We start from the raw sequence: 12987 nt of genomic DNA on the forward strand, positions 1-12987 counted from the left end.
ATCTATAAAACAAAGATGTGGTGCGTCCCAGAAAATTTGTCGACATTTTTTACCCTCTGGATCCCAACAATATGAAAAACATATGATTTTAAAATTTTTCACAAAATTAATGTTTATGATCATAGTACCTATACATACTATACGTTACTATTATACATGTCTAAACACATACAGACCCTACGCATTTTAATGTTTAACGTACACTAGTGATACGTTATCAGCAAACAGGAATGCTGTATTTAAGGTTTATTGGTCTACGATTAAAATACAGCCACACGATCTAAATACAAGATGAAACAGGTGAAAGATAAAAATACAGGTGTTTTGATGGCGTCATTTCATTTTGGAACCACTAAGACATATAGTTTCCAAACAACCATCATTTCACGTTATATACCCGAAAGCAAATTCGCATTTTTCCTACACAAAATACCGCATCTCGAAACTTCCATGAGCCATTAACTCCTTAAACAAATTATACTCAAAAATAAGAAGCAAAAATGAACCTAAAATGTAATAAATTTTTTTATCATAACTACATGATGTTCCATTTGTTTCATTTCAATTATAAATACAGTAGTACAAATTCAAATTTGCGCTACAGTAACTTGAGGAACACTTACCGTCACTGTCAATGATCTCAATATCACCTCTATTTTTTTTTTTTTGGTCATCAGTGTACTGACTGGTTTGATGCGGCCCGCCACGAATTCCTTTCCTGTGCTAACCTGTTCATCTCAGAGTAGCACTTGCAACCTACGTCCTCAATTATTTGCTTGACGTATTCCAATCTCTGTCTTCCTCTACAGTTTTTGCCCTCTACAGCTCCCTCTAGTACCACGGAAGTCATTCCCTCATGTCTTAGCAGATGTCCTATCATCCTGTCCCTTCTCCTTGTCAGTGTTTTCCTTTCCTCTCCGATTCTGCGTAGAACCTCCTCATTCCTTACCTTATCAGGCCACCTAATTTTCAACATTCGTCTATAGCACCAAATCTCAAATGCTTCGATTCTCTTCTGTTCCGGTTTTCCCACAGTCCATGTTTCACTACCATACAATGCTGTACTCCAGACGTACATCCTCAGAAATTTCTTCCTCAAATTAAGGCCGGCATTTGATATTAGTAGACTTCTCTTGGCCAGAAATGCCTTTTTTGCCATAGCGAGTCTGCTTTTGATGTCCTCCTTGCTCCGTCCGTCATTGGTTATTTTACTACCTAGGTAGCAGAATTCCTTAACTTCATTGACTTCGTGACCATCAATCCTGATGTTTAGTTTCTCGCTGTTCTCATTTCTACTACTTCTCATTACCTTCGTCTTTCTCCGATTTACTTTCAAACCATACTGTGTACTCATTAGACTGTTCATTCCGTTCAGCAGATCATTTAATTCTTCTTCACTTTCACTCAGGATAGGGATGTCATCAGCGAAGCGTATCATTGATGTCCTTTCACCTTGTATTTTAATTCCACTCCTGAACCTTTCTTTTATTTCCATTATTGCTTCCTCGATGTACAGATTGAAGAGTAGGGGCGAAAGGCTACAGCCTTGTCTTACACCCTTCTTAATACGAGCACTTCGTTCTTGATCGTCCACTCTTATTATTCCCTCTTGGTTGTTGTACATATTGTATATGACCCGTCTCACCCTATAGCTTACCCCTACTTTTTTCAGAATCTCGAACAGCTTGCACCATTTTATATTGTCGAACGCTTTTTCCAGGTCGGCAAATCCTATGAAAGTGTCTTGATTTTTCTTTAGCCTTGCTTCCATTATTAGCTGTAACGTCAGAATTGCTTCTCTCGTTCCTTTACTTTTCCTAAAGCCAAACTGATCGTCACCTACCGCATTCTCAATTTTCTTTTGAATTCTTCTGTATATTATTCTTGCAAGCAGCTTCGATGCATGAGCTGTTAAGCTGATTGTGCGATAATTCTCGCACTTATCAGCTCTTGCCGTCTTCGGAATTGTGTGGATGATCCTTTTCCGAAAGTCAGATGGTATATCGCCAGACTCATATATTCTACACACCAACGTGAATAGTCGTTTTGTTGCCACTTCCCCAATGATTTTAGAAATTCTGATGGAACGTTATCTATCCCTTCTGCCTTATTTGACCGTAAGTCCACCAAAGCTATTTTAAATTCCGATTGTAATACTGGATCCCCCATATCTTCTAAATCGACTCCTGTTTCTTCTTCTATCACATCAGACAAATCTTCACCATCACAGAGGCTATCAATGTATTCTTTCCACCTATCTGACCTCTCCTCTGCATTTAACAGTGGAATTCCCGTTGCACTCTTAATGTTACCACCGTTGCTTTTAATGTCACCGAAGGTTGGTTTGACTTTCCTGTATGCTGAGTCTGTCCTTCCGACAATCATATCTTTTTCGATGTCTTCACATTTTTCCTGCAACCATTTCGTCTTAGCTTCCCTGCACTTCCTATTTATTTCATTCCTCAGCGACTTGTATTTCTGTATTCCTGATTTTCCCGGAACATGTTTGTGCTTCCTCCTTTCATCAATCAACTGAAGTATTTCTTCTGTTACCCATGGTTTCTTCGCAGCTACCTTCTTTGTACCTATGTTTTCCTTCCCATCTTCTGTGATGGCCCTTTTTAGAGATGTCCATTCCTCTTCAACTGTACTGCCTACTGCACTATTCCTTATTGCTGTATCTATAGCGTTAGAGAACTTCAAACGTATCTCGTCATTCCTTAGTACTTCCGTATCCCACTTCTTTGCGTATTGATTCTTCCTGACTAATGTCTTGAACTTCAGCCTACTCTTCATCACTACTATATTGTGATCTGAGTCTATATCTGCTCCTGGGTACGCCTTACAATCCAGTATCTGATTTCGGTATCTCTGTCTGACCATGATGTAATCTAATTGAATTCTTCCCGTATCTCCCGGCCTTTTCCAAGTATACCTCCTCCTCTTGTGATTCTTGAACAGGGTATTCGCTATTACTAGCTGAAACCTGTTACAGAACTCAATTAGTCTTTCTCCTCTTTCATTCCTTGTCCCAAGCCCATTTTCTCCTGTAACCTTTATGTAACCTACAAATAAATAAATAAACAAAATTGAAAAATATAAGATGCCAAAATCTCCTGCAATCACGTAGCATAATGTTCGCACAGACTGTTGCTTTGAACCCTATTAACTGACTACTAGAATGCACTACATTCGTAGAAGTTCACTGTACCACTATACATCCATGTCTTGAAACAGGATTGACAGAATATTGAAAAAAACTACTAAGAACACAAGTCATTTTGTATTATCACGAAACATGGGAGGTAGTTTCAAATGATAGAACACAGCAATCAGTCGTTCTTTTTTTCAGGTTTTATTAGGCAAATATAGATTTCGGCTAGTGACTAGCAATTATCAATGCTAAAAAATTCAAGTAGTAGACTGTCAGGCGATAGCATAATAGGTAACAACTCGCGGCATAACCTATATGGCTCATACAGTAGGCTACATACCGTTATACACTCCTGGAAATTGAAATAAGAACACCGTGAATTCATTGTCCCAGGAAGGGGAAACTTTATTGACACATTCCTGGGGTCAGATACATCACATGACCACACTGACAGAACCACAGGCACATAGACACAGGCAACAGAGCACGCACAATGTCGGCACTAGTACAGTGTATATCCACCTTTCGCAGCAATGCAGGCTGCTATTCTCCCATGGAGACGATCGTAGAGATGCTGGATGTAGTCCTGTGGAATGGCTTGCCATGCCATTTCCACCTGGCGCCTCAGATGGACCAGCGTTCGTGCTGGACGTGCAGACCGCGTGAGACGATGCTTCATCCAGTCCCAAACATGCTCAATGGGGGATAGATCCGGAGATCTTGCTGGCCAGGGTAGTTGACTTACACCTTCTAGAGCACGTTGGGTGGCACGGGATACATGCGGACGTGCATTGTCCTGTTGGAACAGCAAGTTCCCTTGCCGGTCTAGGAATGGTAGAACGATGGGTTCGATGACGGTTTGGATGTACCGTGCACTATTCAGTGTCCCCTCGACGATCACCAGTGGTGTACGGCCAGTGTAGGAGATCGCTCCCCACACCATGATGCCGGGTGTTGGCCCTGTGTGCCTCGGTCGTATGCAGTCCTGATTGTGGCGCTCACCTGCACGGCGCCAAACACGCATACGACCATCATTGGCACCAAGGCAGAAGCGACTCTCATCGCTGAAGACGACACGTCTCCATTCGTCCCTCCATTCACGCCTGTCGCGACACCACTGGAGGTGGGCTGCACGATGTTGGGGCGTGAGCGGAAGACGGCCTAACGGTGTGCGGGACCGTAGCCCAGCTTCATGGAGACGGTTGCGAATGGTCCTCGCCGATACCCCAGGAGCAACAGTGTCCCTAATTTGCTGGGAAGTGGCGGTGCGGTCCCCTACGGCACTGCGTAGGATCCTACGGTCTTGGCGTGCATCCGTGCGTCGCTGCGGTCCGGTCTCAGGTCGACGGGCACGTGCACCTTCCGCCGACCACTGGCGACAGCATCGATGTACTGTGGAGACCTCACGCCCCACGTGTTGAGCAATTCGGCGGTACGTCCACCCGGCCTCCCGCATGCCCACTATACGCCCTCGCTCAAAGTCCGTCAACTGCACATACGGTTCACGTCCACGCTGTCGCGGCATGCTACCAGTGTTAAAGACTGCGATGGAGCTCCGTATGCCACGGCAAACTGGCTGACACTGACGGCGGCGGTGCACAAATGCTGCGCAGCTAGCGCCATTCGACGGCCAACACCGCGGTTCCTGGTGTGTCCGCTGTGCCGTGCGTGTGATCATTGCTTGTACAGCCCTCTCGCAGTGTCCGGAGCAAGTATGGTGGGTCTGACACACCGGTGTCAATGTGTTCTTTTTTCCATTTCCAGGAGTGTATCATTGTCTCAATGCATGTCCTAGTACGTCAAACCCCTGTTGTTCGGGCTTTTGTCACAGTTCGTTCAATTGAGTGAGCACTGATAATGGCTGGGCACTAGCCGAAATCCAGATTTGCCTAATAAAGTCCGAAAGAAAGGGACAACTGACGGCTGTGCTCTATCATTTGAAAGTCATATCACAGTCTTTGAGTGGAACCACGTTCCTAATGAAGGGTAACTTGTTGGGGGAGTGTCAAGGGTATTATACGTCGGCTGGGATGGCAGTCATTGAAAGAAAGGTGTTTTTCGTTGCGGCGATTTCTTACCACGAAATTTAAATCTCCACCTTTCTACTCCGAATTCAAAAATATTTTGTTGACGCCCAGCTGCTTAGGGAGAAGTGATCGTCGCTGTAAAATAAGAATAATCAGAGCTCTCATGGAAAGATTTAATTCTTCATTTCTCCCCCGTGCTGTTCGAGAGTAAAACGGGAACAGTGTGAAGGTGGTTCGATGAACCCTCTGCTAGACACTTCAGTGTGAATTGGAATTGTGATGTAGTAGTACATCTACCACTCAGATGATATGGTATAAATATTGACACGGAAGTGGCATGGATAGGTGAACGTGCTTTACAGAGACGATCTTCTCCAAATGCGGTGCATATTTGTAGCGAGCTATATGAAATTTAATTGAAGTTCTTGTAATACAAAAAAGAAAAATGGGATTTAAAACATTTAGTAAACATTTGTGATAGCGATTAACATAGCACGATGCATTTAAGTACACTGAAGCACCAAAGAAACTGGTATAGGCACGTGTATTCACATACAGAGATATGTAAACAGACACAATCAATACGGCGCGGCGGTCGGCAACGCCTATGTTGTGTCTGTCACAGTTGTTAGAACGGTTACTGCTGCTACAACGGCAGGTTATCAAGATTTATTTGAGTTTCCACGTAGTGTTATAATCAGCGCACGAGCAATGGGACACAGCATCTCTTAGGTAGGGGTGAAGAGCGGATGTACCCGTACGATCATTTCACGAGTGTACCGTCCATATCAGGAATCCGGTAAAACGTCAATCTCTGACATCACTGTGGACGGAAAAAAATGCCACAAACGGGACCAATGAAGACTGAAGAGAATCGTTCAATGTGATAGAACTGCAACCTTTCCGCAAATAGTTGCAGATTTCAATGCTAGTCCATCAACAAGTGTCAGCATCCGATCCATTCAATGAAATGTCATCGATATGGGCTTTCAGAGCAGAAGGCCCACTCGTGTACCCTTGATAACTGCACGACACAAAGCTTTACGCCTCGCCCGGGCTCGTCAACACCTACATTGGACTGCTGATGGCCGGAGACATGTTGCCTCGCCGGACGAGTCTAGTTTCAAACTGTATCGAGCGGATGGACGTGTACGGGTATGGAGACAACTTCATGAATCCATGGACCCTGCATGTCAGCAGGGACTGTTGAAGCTGGTGGAGGCTCTGTAATGATGTGGAGCGTGTGCAGTTGGAGTGGGATCCCTGACATGTCTAGATACGACTATGACAGGTGATACGTATGTGAGCATCTTGTCTCATCATTTGGATCTTTTTATGTACATTGTGCATTCTGACAGACTTGGGCAATTCCAGCAGGACAATGAGACACCCCAAACGTCCAGAATTGCTACAGAGTGGCTCCAGGAACGCCCTTCTCAGTTTAACACTTCCGCTGGCCTCCAAATTCCCCAGACATGAACATTATTAACCATATCTGGGATGCCTTGTAACGTGCTGTTCAGAAGAGATCTCCTTCCCCTCCCTCCCCCCCCCCCCCCGTCCCTAGTACTCTTACTGATTTATGGACAGCCCTGCAGGATTCATGGTGTCAATTCCCTTCAGCACTACTGCAGACATTAGTCGAGTCCACGCCACGTCGTGATACGGCGCTTGTGCCTGTTAGCGGGTGCCCTACACGATATTATGCAGGTGTACCAGTTTCTTTGGCTCTTCAATGCATAAGTACAGTATCTGTTATTCAATTATTCGTCCACTCGCATGCAGACGCCTGTAACTTCAACGCTATGTAGCGTCGTCGGATGACGTTTCCGGATACGTGGTCCCATCCTCATTTTGTTCCTCAAGACACCTGCCGTATCTCCTCGAAGTGTGTCGGAAACATCCTGCATAAACGTCCCTCGTAATGCAGTCTACCTATTAGTGAAAACCGTGTCAAAGTCCCTTCATTAATTCCTGAGACTAGCCTTCAAATATAGACAGAAACACGCTACGGTAGATACAAAAGAATTATTAGCGTTAACATTTTGTAATAGCAAGATGGATAACAGAGAGGTCAGTTGTAAAAACGGATTCCAACTATTCTTGAGAAAGAAGAAGAAAGCAGTCTGTAGCAGCAGAGCAACGGCGCACGCAGCGGAGGGTGGAGGGTGCTTCGTCCCAGAGGAGGAACGCAATCATTGGCGCGTCGAGTGTTCGCCCCTGCTGTGTGTTGATGCCACGCACGTGCCAATCACCGCCCAGAACGTCTGCCACTGCATGGGGCCAGACCTCCCTCTGCACAAATGTTGGCGCGTTTCATTACTGCCTTCCTACCCTCCCACTGTGTGGGGCATTCCTGTCTTGTATGGTATGTGTGTGTGTGTGTGTGTGTGTGTGTGTGTGTGTGTGTGTGTGTGTGTGTGTGTGTGTGTGTGTGCGCGCGCGCGCGCGCGTTTGTATATTGTTTGGCGTCTCTCACAATAGTAATACATCGCCAACGTCAGCCCTATTTCCTTGCTGCCGAGGTATATGAGAGTTTTGAAGTGCGGCAATACTGACTAGCTATTGCTCGTATTTATTTAGCTTCCTGTCACAGATGCTTACTCATTCATAATTGTGACTAGTTTCGAACGAGTCCGCTCGCTTTTGTATCGTTGCCTGCGCCAAATGTACACCATTATTGGAAATTATAAAGTAGTACTTATTAAAACATATAAAAATTTCTCAGCCATCATATACTTAGACGTCACTGAAGATAACTAAAACTAACTCCGTCCGAACAGGCCATGAAGGCCCAATGGGTACCAACTGACCGCCGTGTCATGCTCAGCCCTCAGGCGTCATTGGATGTGCGCATGTGGTCAGCACACCACTCTCCCGGCCGTGTGTCAGTTCACGAGACCGGAGCCGCTGCTTCTCAGTCAAGTAGCTCCTCAGTTTGTCTCACAAGGGCTGAGTGCACACCGCTTGCCGACAGCGCCCGGCAGACCGGATGGTCACCCATCCAAGTACTAGCCCAGCCCAGCAGCGCTTAACTTCGGCGATCTGACGGGAACCAGTGCTACCACTGCGGTAAGGCCGTTGGCACAGAAGATAACACTGTGACTAAAATCACGGGAAAGTGATATGCACATACACAGATGGAGGTACATTGTACTGAGGTGATTCATGTGAAAAGGTTTCCGACGTGAATATAGCCGCTCGACGGAATTAACAGACCTTGGAAGCCTAATGGTAGCTGGAAATAGACGTACAGGACAGTCAGTTTCGGAAATTGGTGGGGAATTCAACATACCGAGATCCACAGCGCCAAAGGTGGGCCAAGAGTACCATATTTCACCACGGATGCCGCAATTACCGACGGCCTTCACTTACCGACCGAGAGCAGCGGCGTTTGCATAGAGCTGTCGGTGCTAACAGACAAGCAACAGTAACTGAAATAACAGCAGAAATGAAATGAAATGAGCGTATGGCATTGGTGGCAGGGAGACCCCTCGTGGGGCAGTTCCGCCGCTGCTCCACAAGTTCTTTAGCTTCACTACGGCGACGACTTGCGAGTGCTTGGTTTTGGGGTTTGATGGGGGCTAAACCTCGTCAGTTCCCAGTTCCAAACAGATATACTTGTAAAAGGCTCATACAGTAAAAGCGCAGCCTCTGCACCCAGAGGGAGGGAACACCAAGGGGTACAGAGCTAAAATGAACACCGCAGTAACACAAAATAGAGGACACTTAAAAGGAGCAAAGCAAATAGTTGACTAGAGTAAGACTACAGTGGTTGATAGATCAGGTAAAAGGTCAACCAATCAACGACAAACGAAGAACCTCCTGCTGGAAAGCGTTGATATAGGTACCAACACAACTTGTTACCATAAGAGACACTATTTTGGTATCCACGTCACAATTACAAGTCGCTGGAGGGGGTGTAGCCTAAGAAATCATGCGAGAGAGTCCACACTAGAGCGAGTGATAAAACGCAGCTGCACTGATAAAACGTAAAACTGAGTCAAGTATAGAGTCATCCTGACCGAGAATTAAAGGAAGTGGAGCTGGTAAATTAAAGGACTGCTGCAAGGGGGCTAAAAGGGGCAGTCCATCAGAAGATGGACCACTGTCAGCCCTGAATCACAGCGACATTTGGGCGGGTCCTCACGGCGAAGGAGATAGCTGTGGGTCAACCGCGTATGTCCAGTTCGGAGACGGCAGAGAACCACTGAGTCACTACGCGTGCCCCTCAAGGATGAGTTCCATACGACCGTGGACGACTTGACCATGCGGAGCTTAATTGGCGTGTTCAAGATAGACCATTCAGAGCGCCAGACATCGCGAACCTTGCGATGTAGGGCTGACCGGAGGTCTCTTTTCACGAGACCAAGCTCCAGGGGTGGCGAAGTGTCGGCCTGTTTGGCCAACCGATCGACACGTTCGTTTCCTGGAATGCCGATGTGACTTGCGAGTGAATGAGTCATCTCGAGGCAGAGAAAATCCCCGACCCCGCCGGGAACCGAACGCGGGACCCAGTGCGCCGGAAGCGAGAACGCCACCGCAGGACCACGAGCCGCGGACAACCGCAGAAATCATTGTGGAACGTACGATGAACGTATCCATTTGGACATGCAGCGAAATTTGACATTAGTGGGCTCTGGCAGCAGACGACCGACGCGACTAGCTTTGCTGTCAGCACGACATCGCCTGCAGCGCCTCTCCAGCGCTCGTGACCGTACCGGTTGGGCCTTAGACGATTGGAAGTCCCGATTTCAGCTACTACGAGCTGATGGTACGTTTCCAGTGTGGTGCAGACCCCACGAAGCCATGAACCCAAGATGTCAACAAGGCAACGTGACACCATAATCGTGTGGGCTGCGTTTACATGGAATAAGCTTGATCCTCTGTTCCAGCTAAACCGAACATTGACTGGAAATGGTTATGTTCGACTACCTGAAGATCATTTACAGCCATTCATGGACTTGATGTTACCAAACAATGGAGGTTTTATGAATGCCAATGCACCATGCCACCGGGTCACAGTTGTTCATGATTAGTGAGAAGCACATTATGGACTGTTATGTCCGCACTATAAACAACAAATATTCCGTGATAACCAAATTTATTTGAACTTCTGTCACTCAAAACAAAACTTAAGTTCGACTACCCAACACTTCGCTGGCTGTAGCGCCAAGGAGAAATCTGAGTCACTAGTAGAAAATACAAGTCCAAACCACTGCCAACCAGTCGATACCGATACGTCGCAAGTTTCCAGCCAGGGAGGCCACAGTACGGTTCGGTCGTCGTGAATCCAGCAGCCGGGCAGTAACACAGTCATCGGCGAAGGTTGAACTGGTTAAACGGGCTCAGGGAGCACGCTTAAATCGGCAGGTCCGGCCAATCAGAGTGTCGGTAGATGGCGCCCTTAAACGGTTGCTCACTCTGGTGGCAAGGGCAGCGCCACCAGGGTAATCCGTGTCGATAGTGGTGTGTACGCTGCCGCTAACCCTGCGACGACGCGTTCACTTGCGCCAGTTGTTGACATCGTGTGCGGCGCCAGCGGTACTCTCTGTGTGCCGCGCGTGTTGTAGCACGCCGCGCCGAGTTGACGGCTGCTGTGCGGCTGCCGATACGACATCGACATTTCGAGTGAACGGTTTCGTGACCCAGATCAGCCGACATGCGTCTCATCGAACATTTATGGGACAAGTGAAAGGTCAGTTCGTGCACAGAATTCTGCGCAGGCAACACTTTCGCAATGATGTGCGGCTTTAGAGGCAGCATGGCTCAATTCTTCTGCAGGGGACTCCCGACGACTTGTTCAATCCATGCCACGTCAAGTTGTTGCTCTACGATGGGCTAGAGGACGTGCGATGCCATATAAGGAGGTACCGCATGACTTTTTCACCTCACTGTATATTGAATGCCATCTCTCGGCCATCTCTTTCAGCAGTCTGACAGTCGGTTGTCCAATCCAGCTTCTTATGGGTCATCACTTCATTGTGGAATTGAATATAAAACGTGACACGTTATTTTTAGCACACGTGAGATGTTCCCAGAGCGACAGGGTGAAGACTAACCTCGGATGTTTAAATCGTTTGTGTTAAAATTATGGTGCTGACCAGCAGGGCCCAACATTATAATCGATCACACATAACGCTCCAATACTCCCCAGTTTCACGAAATGAAATCTCGATATGTAGACGATAGTTCTGGTTCGTTCAAATGGCTCTATGGGACTTAGTAACTACTTAAACCTAACTAACCTAAGGACATCACACATAGGTGTCCGAAGCAGGATTCGAACCTGCGATCGTAGCAGGCGCGCGGTTCCGGACTGAAGCGCCTAGAATCGCTCGGCCACAGCGGCCGGCCTTCTGATTCGTGCGAAGCATGGTACTCATTAATTACCTCATATAATCTGAACCATCTGCGTGCGGAAAGTCATCACCTCAATTCCCTCTACAGATTTACTTATCGAGGATGCGTACTCGAAAGGGGAAAAAGAATTAGAACAGATGGGCGAAGTCAGTGAACTGGGCTATTTTTCACCGAATCTCGTACGGTGACCCCCGTTAATGGAGCCTCGCAGCTCGCACCTGGTAACTAGAGTCTCGTTACAAATGCGGGGTGCGCCACCATTAACAAAGGCGGGCCGCTAATGAAGACCTCGCCGGCTCGCGTAATGAGTGCCGGCTGATGAATATTTATGGTCTCCGGCGCAGGTGAGGTTTAGTCGGGTGTTTGATGCGTTGGTCGTGCGTCCGTCGACAGGTGTGTGTTAACACGGAGCTATTCTGGTGAAGAATCTGTGCGATTCCTTCTGGGTGTGTTCAGGGTCAAGGGTGCCCTTATTTGGGTCCGAAGGAATGGCGATGAAAATGAGGCTTCTCGTGGGTTCGGTAGAAGCACAGTGGAAGCATTGGGGTGAAGCGTAAGCTCCTAGCGTTTTCGTTTTTACATTGGGATTCCGGTTGCTATAGGTTTATTTATATTATTTTTGATTTGTAGTTAAGCTGGTGACGCTAGGGTTGGGTTGTTTTGGGGAAGGAGACCAGACAGCGAGGTCATCAGTCTCATCGGATTAGGGAAGGACGGGGAAAGAAGTCGGCCGTGCCCTTTGAAAGGAACCATCACAGCATTTGCCTGGAGCGATTTAGGGAAATCACGGAAAACCTAAATCAGGATGGCCGGACGCGGGATTGAACCATCAAATGGTTCAAATGGCTCTGAGCACTATGGGACTCAACATCTTAAGTCCTAAGTCCCCTACAACTTAGAACTACTGAAACCTAACCAACCTAAGGACATCACACACACCCATGCCCGAGGCAGGATTCGAACCGGCGACCATAGCAGTCCCGCGGTTCCGGACTGCAGCGCCAGAACCGCGAGACCACCGCGGCAGGCGATTGAACCATCGTCCTCCCGAATGCGAGTCCAGTGTCTAAACACTGCGCCACCTCTCTCGGTGTTGACGCTAGAAAATGGAGTGCCAAGTGGAGAAATCGGAACAGTCCCGTCGTATTCTTCTGCTTCAATTCAGTAGAGGCGTGACAGAAGCGGAGAAAAGCAGAGACACATGCGCCGTGTATGGGGATAACGCCACTGGAGAGTGCTTGGCAATAAAATCGTTATCTTGTTTCAGGGAGGATCATGACATTGGAAATGTAAATGTCGTGTGACTAGGGTCTCCCTTCGGGTAGACCGTTCGCCGGGTGCAAGTCTTCCGATTTGACCCCACTACGGCGGAGAAAATCTCCAAACCTGCCGGGAATCGAACCCGAGCCCTTAGGATTGACATTCTGTCGCGCTGAACACTCA

At 47.2% G+C, this 12987-nt stretch overlaps 1 pseudogene; it reads right to left on the bottom strand.

Annotated features, from left to right (window-relative positions):
- Positions 1 to 8149: 8149 nt before the first annotated feature.
- Positions 8150 to 8267, bottom strand: LOC126428660 (5S ribosomal RNA; annotated as a pseudogene).
- Positions 8268 to 12987: the final 4720 nt, after the last annotated feature.

Source organism: Schistocerca serialis, chromosome 12 (genome assembly GCF_023864345.2).
Source record: "Schistocerca serialis cubense isolate TAMUIC-IGC-003099 chromosome 12, iqSchSeri2.2, whole genome shotgun sequence".
In the NCBI taxonomy this organism is placed as follows: Eukaryota; Metazoa; Arthropoda; class Insecta; order Orthoptera; family Acrididae; genus Schistocerca; species Schistocerca serialis.